Genomic DNA, 23,757 nt, shown 5'->3' with positions numbered 1-23,757 from the left:
TATCTACGCTAGTGTTGCTCCTAATTCACTCTTCCAAATCATTAATATATATGGTAAACAGTTGTGGCCCCAATACCAAACCTTACGGCACTCCACTCGACACTGCCTGCCATTCTGAAAAGGACCCGTTCACTCCTACTCTTTGCTTCCTGTCTACCAACCAATTTTCTATCCATGTCAACACCCTACCCCCAATACCATGTGCTCAAGATGGACCACTCCTGCGAAAAACAATCGACAATCGGCAATGTAGGCAACATGACTTGTCTTTCTTCAGGTTCCCCATTAAGGAGGAAAGGTAAGAAAATGTTAACCGGTAGGCGGCGCGACTCTCGTCTGCAGCGGCCTCTGCAGTCCGTCTGCGTTTTTATTATTTTATGTCTATGTTTTAATGTAGTTTTTGTTATTTTTGTTGGGGTATGTGTGTGGGGGGGTGGGGGTGGTGTGGGGGGGTTGGGGGTAACTTTTAAATCTCTCCCTGCACGGGAGACCCGACCTTTTCTTTGTCGGGTCTCCGTTGTCGTTGGGGCTGCAACGAGGAGCGGCCTCCAACAGGAAGACCGGGGGCTCTGGTGCCGACTACTCACCTCACCGTCGCGGAGCTGGCCGAGTCCAGAGCGGGTGGAGCTGTGGTGGACGCTGCTGCGACCCGACCCCCGGAGATTCGGAGGCTGCAACTGCGGGTTTGGTGGGCGGCACCGGGAGCCCGCGGGTCCCTGGAGGGAGACCGCTTTTCAGGGCTCCCGCAACGGCGACTTCTCCCGCCCGAGTTGCGGGGTTGAAGAGCTCCTGGAGCGGGGCCTACATCACCGCCCCGCGCGGCTTGGAATGGCCGCGGGAGTTTGCGAGCGCACGCCGGGGGCTCTAACACCAAGACCCGGTGCGCGACCTTGCATCACCCGACGTGGCTTAAATGGCCACGGGACAATTCGCCATCGCCCGCCGGGGGCTTTGACTTTGACTCTGACATCGGGGGGGAGAGTGCAGTGGAGAGAAAAGTTTTTTTGGCCTTCCATCACAGCAATGTGATGGATGTTTATGTAAAATATGTTGTGTCTTGGGTCTATTTGTTTGTAATGTATGGCTGCAGAAACGGCATTTCGTTTGGACCTCAAGGGGTCCAAATGACAATAAATTGAATTGAATTGAAAAAAAAAAAAAAAAAAAAAATTATTACTTCTGTGGCACATTGAAAACTTTATTTGGCCTGTTCCATCTCTCACTGTAGTTAGATCATTGAGCTCAGATAGTTGAGTCCTCATGACAACATCCTTGTAAAAATCTTCTCAAGAGAATTTTCATTCTACATCTCTGTTATTTAATGCAGAATAAGAGCATATTGACTGCAGATATTTTCTGTAATTTCAGATGTCGACAGTGGACATGATCTACACCGAACTGCGGAGTATTTGTCAAATAACTGCCCTCTTATGTACATTGTGTGAAATTGTGATTTGTTAACTGCACAAAACTAATGCAAATGGCGATTTATTTATTATTGTATCTACGTTGGACATTTTGCTCTTTGGTGAAGCAGGAGTGGGGCTATCATTGTGTTACATACGTTAAATTGTACATCACTTTCACTGGTTAGCTGATATGCTGAGCACTTCAATCCTGTATAACTCGCGCACAGAATAATGTGAATTGTGTAAATCTTATCATGCATGTCGGAAATAAAATGTTAACCATGTTAATGGATCTCTATTATGAAATATTTAAAATTGAGTGTGTTGGCGCAATATTGGTTCCAGCCGTCAGTGACTGCACTGCCAGCCCTCCAGCTGTCAGTGACTGAACTGCCAACCCACGAACCGTGAGTAAGTGAACTGCCAGCCCAATAATCCATTCAGTCCACCCTCTCAACCTTCTCTCTCACAGACTCCCTAGTCCTCACCTTTCACCCCACCAGCCGTCACATACAAAAAATAATCCTCCGTCAGTTTTGCCACCTCCAACGTGACCCCACCACTCGCCACATCTTCCCATCTCCCCCCATATCTGCCTTCCGCAAAGACCGCTCCCTCCATAACTCCCTTGTCAATTCTTCCCTTCCCTCTCGTACCACCCCCTCCCCAGGCACTTTCCCTTGCAACCGCAAGAGATGCAACACTTGTCCCTTTACCTCCCCCCTCGACTCCATTCAAGGACCCAAGCTGTCGTTCCAGGTGCGACAGAGGTTTACCTGCATCTCCTCCAACCTCATCTATTGCATCCGCTGCTCTAGATGTCAGCAGATCTATATCGGTGAGACCAAGCGGAGGTTGGGCGATCGTTTCGCCGAACACCTCCGCTCGGTCCGCAATAACTAAGCTGACCTCCCGGTGGCTCAGCACTCCAACTCCCCCTCCCACTCCGTCTCCGACCTCTCTGTCCTGGGTCTCCTCATTGGCCACAGCGAGCAGCACCGGAAATTGGAGGAACAGCACCTCATATTCCGCTTGGGGAGTCTGCATCCTGGGGGCATGAACATCGAATTCACCCAATTTTGTTAGTCCTTGCTGTCTCCTCCCCTTCCTCAGTCCCCCTGCTGTCTCCTCCCATCCCCCAGCATTCGGGCTCCTCCTCCTTTTTCCTTTCTTGTCCCTGCCCCTACCCCCGATCAGTCTGAAGAAGGGTTTCGGCCCGAAACGTTGCCTATTTCCTTTGCTCCATAGGTGCTGCTGCATCCGCTGAGTTTCTCCAGCTTTTTTGTGTTCCTTCTCTCTCACAGAGTCTGTCACCTGTTTTGGGCAGAATTTCTGGCAGTTTCTCAGCTTCCAGCCTGCCAGGTCTGAGTGACTGTACTGCCAGGCTTCAGTGACTGAGTTGCCTGGACTTAGTGATTGAGCTGCCAGCCCAAGAATCCATTCGGCCCACAATGTCCATACTAGCCCTCGGGAAACCAGTCCCTTCGGCCCACAACACCCACACTGGCGCAACAGAAAGCCCCTCCCCCCCCAACTGGCCAGCAATATAGGAATTGGTAGAGAGGTGGAATATTGCATTGGGTGACCAGCCCTCCCGTGTGAGGCTGGGACCCAACGGGTCCCACTTAGTCTTGTGATTGTGTATAAATTGGAAATGTTGTCCTTTGTTTGAAATGTGTAGAATTTGACATAACTTTTATTGATTATCTGATATTCTAAATACTGCAACCCTGTATATGTCGTGCACAAAATGATGTAAATAAAAATTGTTTTCCTTGTTTAAGAAGTTCAATTTAGAATTATTTGAAATTGTGGGGGTTGGTACAAAATACTGCTGACCCACAAATGTGTTGCTATGAGACATTCACATTTAAAAAATCCATGTCTCAAAAAAAGCAAGAAGGTGCCCATGTTATTTGACCAACTTACCAGATGAATTTAAATATACACAATACAATTTATTTGTCACTTGAACCTCATAGAGGCTCAAATGAAATGTTGTTTCTGCAGTCATACACACATGAAAAAAAAGACCCAAGACACAACACAATTTACACAGACATCCATCACAGCGCATCTCCTCGCTGTGATGGAAGGCAAAAAAAATAATCTCTCCACTGCACTCCCCATTCCCCTCCCGATGTCAGTCAAAGCCCCCGGCGGGCGATGGCAATTGTCCCGCGGCCATTAACGCCACGCCGGGCGATGCAAGGCCACGCTCCGGGTCTTGTTGTTGGAGCCCCCGGCGGGCGCTAGCAAAGTGCCGCAGCCGTTGAAGCCACGCCGGGCGATGATGTAAGGCCCCGCTCCAGGTCATCCTCGACCCCACTACTCGGGCGGGAGAAGTCGCCGTTGCGGAAGCCCCGAAAAGCGGTCTCCCAGCAGGGACCCGCGGGCTCCAATATTACTGTCTGCCAGACCTGCGGTTGGAGCCTCCGAATATCCGGGGGTCGGGTCACAGCAGCGCATGGGTACATATGTAGGTATGTATGCATTAGTTTTGCTCCTAATTCCCTTTTCCAAATCATTAATATATATGGTAAACATTTGCGGCCCCAACACCAAGCCCTGTGGCAAAAAAATCCAGAAGATTAGTCAAACATGATTTCCCTTTCATAAATCCATGTTGACTTGGACTGATCCTTTTACTGCTATCCAAATGCCCCATTATTGCATCTTTAATAATTGACTCCAGCATCTTTCACACCACCAAAGTCGGGCTAACTGGTCTGTAATTCCCCGTTTTCTCTCACGCTCCTTTCTTGAAAAGTGGGATAGCATTAGCTATCCTCCAATCCACAGAAACTGATCGTTGGAAAATGATCATATATATAAATATATATGTATGTGTATATATGCATGTAAGTGTATATATGCATGTATATGTGTGTATATATGTATGTATATATATATATGTTTATATATGTATGTGTATATATGTATGCATATAAATGTAACAATATGTATGCATTTGTATGTGTGCATATGTATGTGTATGTATGTATGTGTTTATATGTATGTGTGTATATATGTATGTGTATATATGTGTGTATAAATATATATATGCATATATTTATTATTACTATATAATTATATATATAATTGCCTTTATGGTTTATGTACATCATCTTACAAGACAAATAAATTAATAGTGATGATTTAAATCAGTTGCTTCTGATACATGAGAATAAACTTTATTATCTCTAACTTGCCTCTCACACACAGACACACACTCATATAAATATATTAAATATATATACGTTAAATTTAATTAAGTGCAGTGTGTGTTAAAGCAATACAAGGGAAACTGCACAATACAATGCAAGGGAAACTACGCAAAGGAGGGGGCTGTTCCCGCTGCAAGATACTCGAGGATCTTTGCTTTGGATCAAAGATTATAGAGGAGCTCTATAATCTTTGCTTTGGATTTCAGCGGGTGGCATACCGGAAGTCGCGTGTCGCATTAAGAAATGGCGGCCGTGACATTCCGTCACGTACTACACGTCAGTCCATTGGATTTCGGAGGAGTGGTCTATCTTGCTCTGCTATAAGATCTTTGCTCACTATCCTACATACCAGTCTGAGCCTAGACCGGCTGGCGCCAATCAAAGCCTGTAAGGTTCAACTGACAAGGGTTAAGCAATTCTGACAAGTGCAGGAATCCTCCATTTTATGGTGTCTTTAATTTAGCCAATATTAACACCATCAATAGAGGGCTCGAGGCCCTGACCGGGAGAGCTAAGGAAAGAGATTTGAACTTTTTTCATCACAGTGAGGAATGTGGAGACACTGTGGTGGATGTTTATGTTAAAATGTATTTTGTGTGTTCAGTTGCTTTTTATTTGTATGACTGACTTGGCAAATGAGATTCCTCGTATGTTGCAAAACATACTTGGCTAATAAAGTATTATTGTGATTGTGATTGTTTAGTAGGGATCCTTGATGATACATGCTGCTGTCTTGAGGCAGCGCCTCATGTAAATGCTTTCGAAGGTGGGGACATTTAAAAACACTTCAACAGGGCCTGTTTTCACACTCTGACTCTATGAGATCAGGCAGCAGCAATAAAGAGAAACAGCATTAACATTTCAGGCAATAATCTTGCATCAGAATGTTCTCTCCCAGGAAACTGCAGGAGATGCCCAGCAGTGTGGAGATACAAGGGATTGCAGAAGCTGGAATGCGAGCAAAAGACAAAGTGCGGGAGGAACTCAGAGGGTCAGGCAGTACTTTGGAGGAAATGGACAGATAATGTTTCCGGTCGTGATCCTTCGTTAGTCTGAGGAAGGATTCCACAGTCTAAGAATAAAGGGGAGGCCATTTAAAACTGAGATGAGAAAAAACTTTTTGGGGAATTTATGGAATTCTCTGCCACAGAAGGCAATGGAGGCCAATTCACTGGATGAATTTAAAAGAGAGTTAAATATAGCTCTTGGGGCGAGCGGAATCAAGGGGTATGGAGAGAAGGCAGGCACGGGTTACTGATTGTGGATGATCAGCCATGATCACAATGAATGGCGGTGCTGGCTCAACGGGCCAAATTGAATTGAATTGAATTGAATACCTTTATTGTCATTCAGACCTTACGGTCTGAACGAAATTTCGTGCCTGCAGTCATACATACAATCATACAATAATAAACAACAATAAACACAAATTAACACCACCACAGTGTATCCTCCAAGCACCTCCTCACTGTGGTGGAGGCAAAAATCTTAGGCCTCCTCCTGCTATTTTCTATGTAACATTGCTTATCCATTCCTTTCACGGCTGCCTGACCCGCTTCGTCACTCCAGCACTTTGTGTTTTACACAAGATTCGAGCATCTGCAGTTCCTTGTGTCTCTAAATTTAAGCAAGATTCATCTAAAGCTTCAGAGGAACAGCGTTGAACGCTGATGGACACAAAATGCTGGAGTAACTTGGTGGGTAATGCAGCATCCCTGAATAACATGAATAGGTGGTGTTTCAGGTCGGGACCCTTTTGTGTCATCTTGTAAATAACCTGAAATGTCACCTATCCATGTTCTCCAGAGATACTGCCTGACTTGCTGAGTTACTCCGGCACTTTGTTTCCTATTTTGGTAAACCAGCATCTGCATTTCTTTGTTCTATCATCAAACACTTTGAGCTTTACTTGTGGGACTTAAGGAGCTAGAATGAACAGGGGGAAGTAATTAATTGGAGCACTACTCCTTTTTGCTACATATTAAGGATTTAGATCTGCATTTATTGAGCAAAGCAGAATCTATATCTTCCAGGAACCTTCATCCAGGGAACAATCAGAGATGTGTCTGTCATTGTCTGTTGGCAGATGGCTTGGCCACTTCTTTCTAAAACATTTCATTGAGACGTTCACCCTTTTGGCAGCTGGCATTTCATGGAAACAGAACATTATGTTAACTTGAGTGTTTTATGAAATCATTTTTTGGCACAAGATCAATGTTCTAGGAATGTTTTTATCTTTTAGAAGGCAATTGTATTGATGTCAAAATCATTTTTTGTATTTTCTAGAACTTGATTAACTACTAGTGAGGAGAACTTATTTCACATGCACTCCCTACACACCAAGGGCAATTTTACAGAGGCCAATTAACCTACAAACGTGTACATCATTGGGATGTGGGGGGAAACCGGAGCACCTGGAGGAAACCCACAGAGTCACAGGGAGAACGTGCACACTCCACCTGAGGTCAGGATCGAAACTGGGTCTCTGGTGCTGTGAGGCAGTGGCTCTAACAGTTGCGCTGCTGTGCCTCTTGTTACGACAGTTTGTGCTCTTTTTCTTCATATGCCTTGCATTCTGAGTTTTAACAATATTCAAAGTCACTGATTTACAGATTTTGCAGAGAACCGCAGAATATTGATCAGTACAACTGGCAGAAATCCAACAATGCCATTTAATAAAAACACAATTTGGCTTAATGGGACACCATAAATCAATGTCTTGCACTGTTATAGTAGCAGGCGGCACACCTTTAATGCAAGGCAAGCAATAACCCGGGTGGTCTGCCAATATATGATACAAATCCCACAAACATATTTGTAAGGTGAGGTTGGGCAAGCTAGGACTTTATTCCTTGGAGCACAGGAGGCAGAGAGGTGATCTTACAGAGGTGTATAAAAACATGAAGGGAGTAGATGGGGTAAATACATGGGGTATTTTACCTAGGATAGGAGAATCAAAATCAAGAGGACATATGCTTCATAAGGTATAGCGGCATAATTAGGCCATTCAGCCCATCAGGTTTACTCCATTATTCAACCATGGCTGATCTATCTTTCCCTCTAAACCCTATTCACCTGCCTTCTCCCCATAACTCCTGACACCCTTACTAATCAAGAAATCTGTCAATCTCTGCCTTAAAAATACCCAATGACTTGGCCTCCAAGCCGTCTGTGGCAATGAATTCCACAGATTCACCGCCCTCTGACTAAAGAAATTATGCTTAAGGTGAGGGGGGAAGATTTAATACAATCCGGAGGGACAGCATTTTCACTCGGGGGTGGTGGGTATATGGAATGAGCTGCCAGAGGATCAGCAGAGGAGGGGTGGCACAGTGGTAGAGTTGCTGCCTAACAGCCCCAGAGACCCGGGTAAAATCGTGACTACGGGTGCTGTCTGTACATAGTTTGTATCAAAGATCTTTGGTTTGTATGTTCTCTGCGAATGCTTGGGTTTTTTCCGGGTGTCCCGTTTCCTCCCACACTCCAAAGATGTACAGGTTTATAGGTTGATTGGCTTTGGTCAAATTATAAATTGGCCCTAGTGTGCAGAATAGTGCTAGTGTATGGGGTTGACAAAAATGCCGGAGAAACTCAGCGAGTGAGTCAGCATCTATGGAGCGAAGGAAATAGGCAACGTTCGGGCCGAAGCCCTTCTTCAGACTGAGGGTGGGGGGGCAGGAAGAAGAAAGGAAGAGGAGGAGCCAGAGGGAGAGCTGAGAAGGGGAGGAGAAAGTAAGGACTACCTGAAATTAGAGAAGTCAATATTCATATCGCTGGGGTGCAAACTTCCCAAGCGAAATATGAGGTGCTGCTCCTCCAATTTACGGTGGTCCTCACTCTGACCATGGAGGAGGCCCAGGACAGAAAGGTTGGATTCGTAATAGATGGGGAAGTTGAAGTGCTGAGCCACCGGGAGATCAAGTTGGTTATTGCGAATCGAGCAGAGGTGTTCGGCGAAGCTACAAGTGAACCTCTGTCGCACCTGGAAAGACTGCTAGGGTCCTTGAATGGAGTTAAGGGGGGAGGTAAAGCGACAAGTGTAGCATTTCTTGCGGTTGCAAGGGAAAGTGCCTGGAGGGGGGTGGTTTGGGTGGGAAGGGCCGAAATAACCAGGGAGTTACGGAGGGAGTGGTCTCTGCGGAAACCAGACAGGGGAGGAGATGGGAAGATGTGGCAAGTGGTGGGGTCACGTTGGAGGTGGCGAAAATGACGGAGAATTATTTGTTGTACGTGACGGCTGGTAGGTTGGAAGGTGAGGACAAGGGGGACTCTTGTTCCGAGTGGGGGGATGGGGAGAGAGAGCAGTGTCACGGGATATTGAAGAAACCCTGGTGAGAGCCTCATCTATGGTAGAAGAAGGGAACACCCTGAAGAATGAGGACATCTCCGATGCCTTGGTGTGGAACACCTCATCCTGGGAGCAGATGCGGCGTAGACGGAGGAATTGGGAGTAGGGAATGGAGTCCTCACAGGAAGCAGGGTGGGACAAAGTGTAGTCCAGATAGCCATGGGAGTCAGTGGGTTTATAGTGGATGTCGGTCAGAAGTCTATCACCTGCGATGGAGATAGTGAGGTCCAGAAATGGTAGGGAAATGTCAGAAATGGTCCAGGTGTATTTGAGTGCCGGATGGAAGTTAGTGGTGAAGACTAGTGTATCCGAAGACTAGTGTATGGGGTGATTGCTGGTCAGCATGGATTCGGTGGGCTGAAGGGTCTGTTTTGGCGCTGTATCTCTAAACGTGATAGTTGAGGCGGGTACGATAACAGCATTTAAAATGTACTTCTAGAAACGGAACTGCAGACGATGGTTTACAAAAAAGGACAAAGTGCTCGAGTAACTCATCAGGTTAGGTCGCATCTGTGGAAACATCATCTATCCATGAAGGGTTCCAACCTAAAACGTCACCTATTCCTTGTCTCCAGAGATGCTGCCTGACCCGCTGGGTACTCCAGCACTGTGTGTCCTTTAAAAGGCGCTTGGATCCGAAAGGTTTAGAGGGATATGGGGCAAACCCGGGTAAATGGGATTAATTTAGATGGGGCATTTTGGTCGGCATGAACGGGTTGGGCTGAAGGGCCCGCTTCCGTACTGCATGATGATGAATCTATACATTAAATCAAATATTATTGCAAAATGTCATGCATATTAGATTCTTAATTTGGTTAAAATGTAAGCGATCAGTGGTGTTTAAGTACTCAATTGGTGTAGGCTTCCTATCTACAGGTGCCTTGAAAAGGACACATCTCGTCATAAACTTTATCGAAATAAATATTTGTGGTTGAAAAGTTGCAACTGGATTGGCTTTCCTGAAATTTGCAACCGAGCTGGAATGTGTCGTGTGAAGAGACGGTGTCTGAGATTTAATTGGCCCGAGTCCCCATCTTCCTCGCCTTCGGTGTCTGTTCGGGGGAGTTTTGGACAAAGAGGAAATGATGTGGTAATGAGGGCTTGTTAATTACAGTCTGGGAGAACGATCAGTGGGAGGGAGAGAGAAAGAAATGGAGAGATTGTCGCTTTAACAAGGCGGAGGGGAGAGTGGGAGAGAGTTTAAAAAAAAAAGCAACGCAGTGAAAACCACATCGTAGGCTCAGCTTGTCAGCTTCACGTTTCATTTAGTCCAGAAGCAATGCAGTGATCGCGATAAGAAAAAAAACCCTCCCAAACTTGAAGCCCTGGAATAGCAATGCCGGCTGAATTTGGGTGACGAGAGTGGAATCGGCACTGCTGCAAGCGGGCGTCTTGTTGGTCTTTCCAAGGCCGGTTCAATGGGTGAACATTGCTTTGAGCAGTGGCGGAGCTCGGAGGAAGGTTTACATTGACATCCGCCTCGTTTCCCAGGAGGGAACTTGACTTCGCAAGAGGTAGGTTAAAACTTCTAATAAACTTGATTCCACGATCGGACTTGCGGGGAGGAATCACGAACAACGACACATTTGTTCGCTTAATCTCCAGGTAACCTTGGAATCGATGTTTCCCTTTGTATCCGGGTTGTTGGTGGGGTGGGGGGGGGGGTAAACAAATCCCGGCCAAGTTATTTTTCAAGTTTTGATCCCGTAGCAAAAGCTGGAATGCCAATTTATTTCTGGCAGCCCCGAACAACTGCGGCCACAGCTGTTACACATTACAGTGCTAAGTTTTAAATTTCTCTACAACGGGGGTGAATGAAGGAGTGTATTCAGACTCCTGGGATCCATGCAGTTAATGCAAACCCCAACTCACCTCACCTCCCGTATCTCTTTCTGGTTTAAATGGCGGCCTGAAGTCTCAACTAACCTGGTTGTGTGTGTGTCGAATTGCACTCGCCCGCCCTTTCTGTTGCAGGGTCTGAAGTAAATGTCCAGTCTGATCGGGTTCAATGGGTCGTCACTAATTATTGAATGAGTTCAATGAGTTTCATGGAATATAGCTTGTTTTACATGCTATCTTTCCTATTGCACAATATCACAGGCCGTTACTGTACAATTTGACCAAATAACATAAACCTCGATAGTGGTAGTTTGTTTCTCTCAACTAAAACAAAGCGTCTGTCCTCAAAGGGTTAAGCCAATTCGTACTCTGTTCGTGCATTATCAGTATTCTCTGCAGGACTTTAGAATTATACAGTGAGGAAAAAAAGCCCTTCGGCCCAACTTGTCCACACCCACCAACTTGTCCATTTACATTAGTTCTACTTGCACGTTGAGGAAAGAGTGAATAAGGGTCCCAACCCCAAACGTCACCAGGCCATTCCCTCCACAGATATCGCCGGACCTACCGATTTCCGCCACCACTTTGTGTTATATTGCAAGTTTGGGTCAAATTCTACTGTTTGGCAGTTTTGAACGGAATCCTCTTGGTTTCCTGGATTTCATTCTGTTATTCCTGAAACAGGACTTTGTCCTCGGCTTCCTGTCCAAACGTTTCAGGAAAGCCCATTGGAGCCCTTGATTTTCCCCACATTGACTACACTCAGTTCTATGTTCAGTATTTATTTCCAGCTCAGAGCTTGTCTACCCCCCCACCCGTTCTGTCTAACAAGTCCCAGTATTAAACTGATGTCAGAAACAAAGATACCAGAGGAGCTCCTCTATAATCTTTGGTCAGAAATGTCACCTAGCTGATGATTTTATTTAAAAAAAGGGGTGGGTTGGGGGGGGGGGGGGGGGGGGGGGGGTTATGAGGAGGATGCAGATGAGCTTTGCGGATGTATATAAAATGATGAGTGGCATAGATGGGGTAGACAGTCAGAACATTTCCCCCAGCATGGAAATGTTAAAGACTAGAGGGCGTAGCCTTAAGGCGAGAGGGGCAAGGTTTAAAGGAAATGTGCTGAGAGTGGTGAGTGCCTGGAACGTGCTGCCATGGGTGGTGGTAGAGGCAGATACGATAGTGGTGTTTAAGAGGCTTTTTGACAGGAACATGGATATGCAGAGAATGGAGGGATATGGATCACATGCATGCCGATGAGATTAGTTTAATTTGGCAACATTTTCAGCATGGATATTGTGGGCCAAAGGTCCTGTTCCTTTGCTACACTGTTTTATGTTCTCTGTATTCAGGTTAGATGGGCAAGAACAATTCAGATGGAATGTTCAAGAGTATTTCCTCCTAATCTGAGGAAATACATTCTTGCCATAGAGGGAGTACAGAGAAGGTTCACCAGACTGATTCCTGGGATGGCAGGACTTTCATATGAAGAAAGACTGGATAGACTCGGCTTGTACTCGCTAGAATTTAGAAGATTGAGGGGAGATCTTATAGACTTACAAAATTCTTAAGGGGTTGGACAGGCTAGATGCAAGAAGATTCTTCCCAATGTTGGGAAGTCCAGAACAAGGGGTCACAGTTTAAGGATAAGGGGGAAGTGCTGAGAGTGGTGAGTGCCTGGACCGGCACCGGAAGTCTTTTAGGACCGAGATGAGAATTTTTTTTTTCACACAGAGAGTGGTGAATCTGTGGAATTCTCTGCCACAGAAAGTAGTTGAGGCCAGTTCATTGGCTATATTTAAGAGGGAGTTAGATGTGGCCCTTGTGGCTAAAGGGATCAGAGGGTATGGAGAGAAGGCAGGTACAGGATACTGAGTTGGATGATCAGCCATGATCATATTGAATGGCGGTGCAGGCTCGAAGTGTCGAATGGCCTACTCCTGCACCTATTTTCTATGTTTCTATGTGGGCATCCGCTTAGTAAAATAATAAACTTTTTTTAAATGTCTAGGTATTAGTTTAAAATTAACACCAATGTCCTCTGTACATATATCAGTGAACTATACATATCAGTGAAGTAAAATGCAGGTCCAGAACTGCCTTATTCATAGAAGTCTGATTCAGAATTAGCTTACTCAGAAGACAGATTCAGAACGGCCTTACTCATGGAAGGTATTGATGGAAGGGTGTTATTCTGGCTGGAGGTCTGTGACCAGTGGAGTTTGCTGGGACCTCTGTTTGCGATTACATCTATGTCCAAGTCATTTCTATATGGATAGTAAGTTTGCAGACAACACCAAAATTGGTGGATTTGTGGACGGAGAGAAAGGTCGCGTAAAAGGATATAGTGGGATATAGAAGTGGACGGGTAAATGGCAGATTGAGTTTTATCTGAGACAGTGTGACGTGTTGCACTTTCGGAGATCGAATGTATGGTGAAAGTACATGCGGTTAATAGCAGGACCTTCAACAGCATTGATGTACAGCAGGATCTTGTGGTCCAAGTCCATAGCTCCCAGAAAGTGGCAACATGAGTAGATAGAGTGGTAAAGAAGATGTGTGGTTTGCTTGTCTTCATCGGTCAGGGCATAGAGTAGAACAGTCAGCAAGTTGTGTTGCGACCTTATAAGACTTTGGTAGGCCACGTTTTAATATCGTGTGCAGTTCTGGTCACACAATACAGGAAGGCTTACTGGAAGTCTGGATGCAGAAGAGGTATAGACAATAGGTGCAGGAGTAGGCCATTCAGCCCTTCGAGCCAGTACCGCATTTCAATGTGATCATGGCTGATCATCCACAATCATTACCCCGTTCCTGCCTTCTCCCCATATCCCCTGACTCCGCTATCCTTAAGAGCCCTATCTAGCTCAGAATTTACCAGAATTTAATTGGGAAAATCGATTGCTCTCTCGAGTATCAGAGATTGTATAACATTTTGAGAGACATAGATTAGGGTAGACAGTCAGAACCTTTTCCCAGAGTGAAAATATCAAGGACTAGATGTCATTGCTTTCAGATGAGAGGGGTTAAATATATAGATGTACAGGGAAAGTTTTTTATTTTGTACAGCATGCTGGGTGCCTGGGACGTGCTGACAGGGATGGTGGAGGTGGAGGCAGATACAGTTTAGTTTATCGTCACGTGTACCGCGGTACAGTGAAACGCTTTTGTTGCCTGCTTTCCAATCAGCAGAAAGACAATACATGATTGCAATCGAGCCATTTGCAGTGTATAGATACATGATAAAGCAATAACGTTTAGTGCAAGGTAAAGCTAGCAAAGTCTGATCAAGGATAGTCCGAGGGTCACCAATGAGGTAGATAGTAGTTCAGCACTGTTCTCATAAAGTAGTGGTGTTTGAGGCATTTAAATAGACACATGGGTATGGAGGGATTTGGATGATGTGGAGGCAGAGTTTAGCTTAACCTGGCATCATGTCCAGCATGGACATTGTCATAAGATCATAAGTGATAGGAGTAGAATTAGGCCATTTGGCCCATCAAGTCCACTACGTCATTCAATCATGGCTGATCTATCTCTCCCTCCTGACCCCATTCTTCTGCCTTCTCCCCATAACCTCTGATACCTGTACTAATCAAAAATCTATCTATTTCTGCCTTAAACATAATCACGGACTTGGCCTCCACAGCCTATGTGGCCAAAGGGTCTGTTCCTGTCGTGTAATGCTCTTGTGTTCTCTGAATAACAGGCAATTAAGGCAATCAGAATATTGCAACAGGATTTAAGTAAGAAAATGGAGGTAGACACAAAGTACTGGAGTAACTCAGTGGGTCAGGCAGCATGACTGGAGAAAAAAGGTTGGGTGATGTTTTGAGTCAGGACCCTCCTTCAGACCCTGATTTCCCCCATCCTTTTTTTCCAGAGATGCTGCCTGACCTGCTGAGTTACTGTGTCTAACACTATGTGTCTATCTTCAGTATAAACCAGCATCTGCAGTTCCTTTCTACACAGAGAATGGAGATGTCTTGTTCCAGTTGAATAGGGTCCTCCTGAGTCCACATCTGGAATATTGACTATTCCTCTCCGAGGAGGAATATGTAAGTTGTTTGGAGTTAGCAGAAGGTCACTGGATTGATTTCTGGGATAGGCCTGTCATAGGAGCACAGATTTAGCAAACTATGCCTGAACGTTAGAAATAAGAAACCAGCTGCAGCTTAATACACAAAAGTACACACAGTGGTGGAGTAACTGAGCAGGTCAGGCAGCATCTCTGGGGTACATGGATAGGTGACATTTGGGAAGAATGGTCTCAATCTGAAACGTCACTTATCCATGTTCTCTAGCGATGCTGCCTGACTTGCTGTGTTACTTCAGCACTTTGTGTCCTTTAATGTCTGAACTTTCTTGCGGAGAAAAAGAATGATCTAATTTAAAATGTACAGGCTTCAACTGGGTTGATATTTCACCTGCATGACTGGAACCAGGGGTCAAAATATCAGAACACGGGATGGTAGTGAGAATTGTCGTCACCTTGAAGTAAAAGATCAACCTCAATATTAAAAAGCAGAGCAGGTATAATAGACCAAATGTTTTTTATTTTGCCCTGATTTGTGTTCACTGACGTGTACATGCGACAATAAAAAGTATCATCATTCATTCATCATGATATCTTTCATTCATCATTTGACACGAACAAGTTGCTGCTGGCTGATCTGTTGGCGCCATTGCTTCAATATTATTTTCCTCACATTTTCCTGCAATTTCTCTAATATAACACAGGCCCTTTGGCTCATAATGTCCGTACTACAAGTGATACCAATTTAAACTAATCTCCTCTATCTGCACATGATCCACACCCTTCCATTCCTTGCATACCCATGTGCCTATCAAAAAGTCTCTTAAATGCCCCCGTCATACCTGCATCTACCACCACGCCTGGCAGAGTATTCCAAGCACCCTGCTCTTTTCACAAGTAGAAAAAAAAACTTGCCCTGCACATCTCCTTAAAACTTTGGTCCTCTCACTATGATATGCCTCCTGTCATTGACATTTCCATCCTTAGGGAAAGAGGTTCTGACCGTCTTCCTATCCAAGCCTCTTATAATTGTATATACTTGTATCGGGTCTCCTCTGAACCTCTGATGTACCAGAGAAAACAATGCAAGTTTGTCCAACCTCTCCTCTTAGACAGTGGTAGCAAAGAACTGCAGATGCTGGTTAATGCACAAAATGACACAAAGTGGTCACTGAACTCATCGGCTCAGGCAGCATCTCTGGAGAACATAGGTGACATTTCAGGTCGAGACGCCGCTTCAGGCTCGTATTCTTTATTCCTGGCAGCATTGTTATCATGCAACTGAACCATCCTACCAACAACTGGAGAGGAGTCTTGAGCTACTATCTACCTCATTGGAGACCCTCGGACTATATTTGATCATACTTTAGTGGACTTTATCTTGCACTAAAAGTTACTCACATTATTCCCTTTATCCTGCATCTGTACACGGTGGATGGCTCGATTGTAATCATGTATTGTCCTTCCATTGGCTGGTTAGCACACAACAAAAGCTTTTCACAGTACCCACAGTACCCCGGTACATGTGACAAACTAAACTAAACATTGTGGTAAACCTCTTCTGCACCCACCCCAAATCCTTCACATCCTACTATGTGGTTAGATTTTGCTATGACTGTAGTAAACAAGGATTAATCTGCTGTGGCCAAATAACCTCTCATCCAGCATGTTTTTGGGATGTGGAGCACTGCAGGGGTGGGAACTCCTGGAGAGAGCCTGTAAATTCCACAGACACCACTGAATGATCAGGATTGAACAGGAGTCGCTTTGCTTTTTCGGATCTTGGCCATCCGTGCTCCTTGTTCCTGGGCCTCTGCTTTTTGTAATTTTGTGCTTTTCCCAATGTTCATGGCATATGGCCTATTCGGCAATATTTAGTTCCTCTGCCTTTCAACAGCTCTTTCCACGGTTTAAAAAATCTTAAACTGGCAAGTTTAACCAAGCATTTGCTATCGTCTTCTAATTCCTATACTTTCTTTATTGTCACATGTACCAGGTACAGTGAAATACATTTTTTGCATACAGCTCAATTAGGCTATCCCCGTACGCAAGCACAGTATCCAGGTTGGTATAGAACAGCCCAGTGAGTCTTTGTGCAAGAAGGTCCATTTTACAGTCCCAGCTGCAGCAGGCCACAAAGGCCCATTGCAGCCGTCGGCTCCATCTGGTCGTCCCACGAACTGATGTCTATAATCTGAATTTAAAATTCTGGAGTTACTTGACAAGTTAGGTGGGTTCTGTGGAGAGTGAAATAAAACTACCATTTTGGGTAATTTTGTGAGAGCTCCTCATTCTTCTCTCAACTAATTCTTGAAATTCTTCTTTCAACTAGTGAATAAACTAATATTTTCCCAAGTTATAAGTCTGCCACCTACTCACACGCTCACTTAATCCACCTACATCACTTTCAGGACTTTCTGTGACTTCTTCACAGCTCATTGAAACTTACTGAATAGTGAAAGGCCTGGATAGAGTGGATATGGAGAGGATGCTTGCCCTAGTGGGAGAGTCAAGGACCAGAGGGCACAGCCTCAAAATAAAAAGACACATGTTTAGAAACATGAGGAGGAATTTCTTTAGTCAGAAGGTGACGAATGTGTGAAATTAATTGCCACAGACGGTTGTGGAGGCCAAGTCGTTGGGGTATTTTTAAGGCGAGTTTGACAGATCCTTGATTTGTAACAGCATCAAAGTTATGGAAAACAAAAGAGCTCATTGTCGACTTCAGGAGGCACAGCACCGACTTAGTCCCCCTACATATCAACGGCGAGTGTGTGGAGAGTGTGTGGAGAGGGTCAACACCTTCCGGTTTCTCGGCGTCCTTATCTCTGCTGACATCTCCTGGACAGACAACACGACAGCGGTCATCAAGAAGGCTCAGCAGCGGCTGCATTTCCTGAGGGTTCTCAGGAAGCACAACCTGGACTCTAACCTGCTGCTGACCTTCTACCGCTCGTCCATCGCGAGCCTGCTGACATACTGCATTACAGCATGGTACGGCAGCTGCACCATGGCAGACAGGGAGAGGCTTCAGAGGGTAACTAGGACAGCACAGAAGATCATTGGTTGCCCTCTCCCCTCCCTGATGGATATTTACACATCCCGTTGCCTTAGCAGGGCAAAGAATATCATCAAGGACAGCTCCCATCCTGCGTTTGGACTGTTCGACCTGCTGCCCTCTGGAAGGCGCTATAGGTGCATCAAAACTAGGACAAATAGACTCAGGAACAGTTGTTTTCCGAAAGTCATAACTACTCTTAACTCACACATGCACTGACTTCACAGCCCAACACCCGAACCTCCATCTATTCTATCCACGTACTGAAATTTGGAACTGTAATGTGTATTGTAATTGTAATTTTTAATATTTTTTAAAATTTTAATATAACTTTAAAAATCTGCCTAAGAATACTACCTATTCATCCTTCACCATTTTGCCTTTATAGATATGTATATAGCGCCGTAGAATTGTGCACCTATCCCCCCCCCCCCCCTTGTTTTGTTTTCTGTACTAAATTATATGTATGCACTGAGTACGAGATCTCATTGTACATGTATAGTGACAATAAATGGCATATCTATCTATATCTATCTATCTATGGGGAGAAGGCAGGAGAATGGGATTGAAAGGGAAAGATAGATCAGCCATGATTGAATGGTGGAATAGACTGGGCTGAATGGCCTAGTTCTGCTCGTATGATTAAAAGCCCTGTCCCACGGTACGAGTTCATTCCAAGAGCTCTCCCAAGTTTGCCCTGATTCGAACTCGATTTACGGTAATGGCCACTTGTCGGTACTTGGGGCTCTCGTGGACATTTTTCAACATGTTGAAAAATCGTCACGAGTCTTCCCGTGCTTACCTGCCGTTAGCGAGTCTTCCCGAGGACCTGCTGTTAGCGTTACGAGCCACTAAGAGGCGTCCCCGAGCGCCGACGTACCCGCTACGTTCATTCTCCGTGCTTACCACGAGTTCGATTTATTTTAAACTCAGGAGAGCTCTTGGAATGAACTCGTACCGCGGGACAGGGCTTTTAGTGTCAACTAGTATTGCATCTGTCCTTGTGATCTCTGTAATTCATTAATGGGATATGGATGTTGCCAAAGCCAGCAGTTGCTGCTCATCTCTAATAACCCGTGAAAGGAATGTTGATTCTCACCTTGAATCACTATATGCTTTATGCTGAAGGTATTTCAGATTGGGGACGTCCAGAATTTGGGCTCAGTGACTAGGGGTTGGCAATTATCTGTCTAAATCAGGCTGGTGTAAAGTTTGGTGGGGGAAATCTGCAGGAGATGGTGTCCCAAAGAACATCCTCCCCTTGAACGTCAGGTGTGCTCACGGATGGTGTTGTCCAAGTTCTGACAATTTGTCACAAAACTTACTGCAGACGGTACAAATTACAACCATGGGGATCTTTCTTTCCGTCTGTGTAATGCAAAACTTCATTTAAACCCAAGAGCTGATACAGTAGACATTAAATGTCGATGCATGATGGTTTTGCCACTAGCTTTTACGTTTCATGGAAACGACTTTTTATCGAACCCGTCACATCTATCCATAGAAAGGCACAAAGCGCTGGAGTAACTCAGAGGGTCAGGCAGCATCTCTGGAGGAAAAGGCATAGGTGCATTTCAGGAATGGACCCTTCTTCAGACTGGGGATCTCCAGCGATGCTGCCTGACTTGCTGAGCTGCTCCAGCACCGTGTATCTTTTTCTTTTGCAACTGCAGATCCTTGTGTCTCCATTTTCTTTTCTTTTTTAATGATTTTGAAATGATAAGAATGTACTGCAAGGGTTGAAGGAAGAACAATGGAATGATCCTTGGACTTGAGGTAATCAAAGAAATGTGAGATTACAACATGCAGTGTTTCTAAATGAGGAAATTATAACTCAAGTTGATGGATTTTTTTGAAATGCAAAAGTTGTTTTCCAGCTACAGAGAAATTGTGGAACCGCGTAAACTTTTTTGACTAATGCATTTAATGCTGATTATTAAAATACCACCAGCACCAGTTAGCTGATGCTCTTTCTTTTCTGTACCCTAACACATAAAATGGCCAGAGCATTTAAAATAATGGATGTGGTGTCAGAATAGAGGGTTAGATTTCTGAGGCTGCAATCAAGTTTAATTGTTTTTCATGATAACTGTGAATCTGTAGAACTTTTTACCCTGGTGAGCTATACTCGTGTTGGTGCAGTCAAATATGCTGAAAAATGGAGGGTCTGGGGTTCAGATAATAAAGCACTTGGAAGATCACTTTATTATCTTATTGGATACCACAGCAATTCCTATTTCCTGCTGCCTTAAATAATTGGATATGAATATTTTGTTAAGGGCAGGATCAGAGTTATTGATTACAATATGAGCACTTCAACATGGAGGGCAGTTATGCTGAGCTATTGGCTTACTTGTTCGACTTTTGAGATACAGCACGGAAACAGGCCCTTCGGCCCACCGAGTCCATGCCAGCCAACGATCCACAACTCAAATTTACACTAGGGACAATTTACAAGTTTACTGAAGCCAATTAACATACAACCTATACTTCTTTGGAATGTGGGAAGAAACTGGAGCACCCAGAGAAAACCCATGGGGTCACAGGGAGAACGTACAAACTTCCTACAGACATCTCCCATAGTCAGGATCAGGGTTTCTGGCACTGTAAGCGGCCAGGGCTCTAGAACTCCGGACAAGCCGGAGCCGGCAGATCCGTTCCCATGGTTGACTTCCAAGACCGACTTTGTGGGCCGATAGTCAAGTCAAGAGAGTTTATTGTCATGTGTCCCAGATAGGACAATGAAAATCTTGCTTTGCTTCAGCACAACAGAATATAGTAGGCATGAATACAGAACATATCAGTGTGTCCATATACCATTATATAAATATATACACACACCAATAAATAAGCAGATAAAGTTAAAATAAACAGATAATGGTCTATTAATGTTCAGAGATTTGTTTCAGTTGAGTTTAATAGCCTGATGGCTGGGGAAATAGTTATTTCTGAACCTGGACATAGAAAAATAGAAAATAGGTGCAGGAGGAGGCCATTCGGCTCTTCGAGTCAGCACCGCCATTCATTGTGATCATGGCTGATCGTCTCCTATCAATAACCCGTGCCTGCCTTCTCCCTATATCCCTTGACTCCACTAGCCCCTAGAGCTCTATCTAACTCTCTCTTAAATCCATCCAGTGACTTGGCCTCCACTGCCCTCTGTGGCAGGGAACTCCATAAATTCACAACTCTCTGGGTGAAAAAGTTTTTTCTCAACTCGGTCTTAAATGATCTCCCCTTTATTCTAAGACTGTGGCCTCTGGTTCTGGACTCTCCCAACATTGGGAACATTTTTCCTGCATCTAGCTTGACCAGTCCTTTTATAATTTTATATGTTTCTATAAGATTCCCCCTCATCCTTCTAAACTCCAGTGAATACAAGCCTAGTCTTTTCAATCTTTCCTCATATGACAGTCCCGCCATCCCAGGGATCAATCTCGTGAACCTACGCTGCACTGCCTCAATCACAAGGATGTCCTTCCTCAAATTAGGAGACCAAAACTGTACACACTAGGGACAATTTTCAGAGGGCAATTAATCTACAAACCCACACGCCTTTGGGATGTGGGAGGAAAATGGAGCAAACGGAGGAGCAAATGGACGTTGCAGTCTTCAGGCTCCTGTACCTTCTACCTGAAGGTAGCGGGGAGATGAGTGTGTGGCCAGGATGGTGTGGGTCCTTGATGATGCTGCCAGCCTTTTTGAGGCAGCGACCACGATAGATCCCCTCGATGGTAGGGAGGTCAGAGCCGATGATGGACTGGGCAGTGTTTACTACTTTTGTAGTCTTTTCTGCTCCTGGGCGCTCAAGTTGCCGAACCAAGCCACGATGCAACCGGTCAGCATGCTCTCTACTGTACACCTGTAGAGGTTAGAGTCCTTCTTGACATACCGACACTCCGTATTCTTCTCGGGAAGTAGAGTCGCTGATGTGCTTTCTTAATAATTGCATCAGTGTTCTCGGACCAGGAGAGATCTTCAGAAATATGCACGCCCAGGAATTTGAAGCTCTTGACCCTCTCCACCATCGACTCGTTGATATAAACGGGACTGTGGGTCCCCACCCTACCCCTTCCAAAGTCCACAATCAGTTCCTTGGTTTTGCTGGTGTTGAGTGCCAGGTTAATGTGCTGGCATCATTTTGTCAGTCGGTCGATCTCACTTCTATACTCCGACTCGTCCCCATCAGTGATACGTCCCACAACAGTGGTGTCGTCAGCGAACTTGATGATGGAGTTCGCACTATGACTGGCTACGCAGTCATGAGTATAGAGTGAGTGCAGCAGGGGGTTGATCATGCAGCCTTGAGGTGCTCCCGTGCTGATTGTTATCGAGGCTGACACATTTCCACCAATACGAACAGTCTGTGGTCTTTGAATGAGGAAGTCGAGGATCCAATTGCAGAGGGATGCACAGAGACCCCGATCTGAGAGCTTGGTAACCAGCTTGGAGGGGATGATTATATTAAATGCCGAGCTGTAATCAATGAATAACAGCCTGACATATGTTTTTGTTGTCCAAGTGGTCCAGAGCGGAATGGAGAGCCAGCGAGATCGCATCCACCGTTGATCTGTTGTGGTGGTAGGCAAACTACAGTGGGTCCAGGTTTTTGTCGAGGTAGGAGTTGATTTGCGCCATGATCAACCTCTCAAAGCACTTCATCACCACCGACCTTAGTGCCACTGGTCGATAGTCGTTGAGGCACGTCACCTTTCTCTTCTTGGGTACCGGTATAATTGATGCCCTTTTAAAACAGGTGGGAACCTCAGACCTCAGAAGTGAGAGGTTGAAATTTGCCGCCCAAGGCCGTGACATCTGTTGGTCCGGCAAAACTGATAATCCAGAAAGGGTCTGGTACCAAGGGAGCTGGAAAATTGGTGATGGACCTGTACATACCTTGGCAGCATAGTTTGTGACACAATGTATGGAATCATTTAACAGTGACGTAGCTGGTAGAGCTGCTGCCCCAGTGCCAGAGGCCCGGATCCTGGCCTCAGGTGCTGTATGTGTGGAGTTTGCATGTTCTCCCTGTGACCACGTGGGTTTCCTCCGTTTGCTCCATTTTCCTCCCACATCCCAAAGGCGCGTGGGTTTGTAGATTAATTGCCCTCTGAAAATTGTCCCTAGTGTGTTGGAGGTGGATGAGCAAGTAGAATAATATAGAACTAGTGTGAATGGGTGATCGATGGTCAGCATGGGGTCAGTGGGCCAAGGGACTATTCACAAGCTGTATAAAAAATTTAAGAAAATGGGTCAGAGATTTATAGGCTATAATAATGGAATAAATGAAATAAACAGTCATATAACTCCATCTACTGAATAGTTACATAAGGCAGTGGTTTTTAGATAGGCATGTGTGAGTGCAGGGAATAGAGGGATATGGATCATGTATAGGCAGATGAGATCGATTTCTCTTTGGCATCATGTTCGGCACAAACATTGTGGGCCGAAGGGCCCATTCCTGTGCTGTTCTGTATGCAACAAATTTTCAAATGTGTTAATTTAAAACAAAAAGCTGCAATGGTAAAAGTCTTACTCTACCCTGCTGCATCCTTGTTGCAGTGGAACCAAAGCATGTTTATTTTTGTTTTAAAAAAAAGTTGTACAGCATCCAAACTTTTATAATAAAATGTTATGCAAAAAATGTTTCTGTGAGGCCTGGGTGTCCATTATTCGTCATGTACATGCCCAGAAAGAAGTGCAAGGAGCCTATCAACCACAGGACCCTTTGCTAACAAACCTTTATTTCCCATTTGCAAACATTGTTGAATGGTTCTTTACTGAGGTACAGTGAAATTTGTTTCTTGCGTACAGATCAGTAAATTATTACCATAAATGAG

The 23,757-nt window shown here is 44.9% G+C and overlaps 1 protein-coding gene across 3 annotated transcripts in view; it reads left to right on the top strand.

Moving 5' to 3' along the window:
* The first annotated feature begins 9,952 nt into the window (after window positions 1–9,952).
* Window positions 9,953–23,757, top strand: part of acvr1 (activin A receptor type 1) — a 57,361-nt gene continuing 43,556 nt past the window's right edge. For 2 of the 3 annotated variants that reach the window (XM_033024077.1, XM_033024075.1), the window contains exon 1: window positions 9,953–10,498. The gene's annotated coding sequence lies outside the window, so the exon portion shown is untranslated. The other variant, XM_033024076.1, reaches the window with a different exon arrangement.

The sequence above is a fragment of the Amblyraja radiata genome, chromosome 7, assembly GCF_010909765.2.
Source record: "Amblyraja radiata isolate CabotCenter1 chromosome 7, sAmbRad1.1.pri, whole genome shotgun sequence".
In the NCBI taxonomy this organism is placed as follows: domain Eukaryota; kingdom Metazoa; phylum Chordata; class Chondrichthyes; order Rajiformes; family Rajidae; genus Amblyraja; species Amblyraja radiata.
The sequence above is the reverse complement of the archived record's forward strand: the minus strand, read 5'-3'. Positions and strand labels throughout refer to the sequence as shown.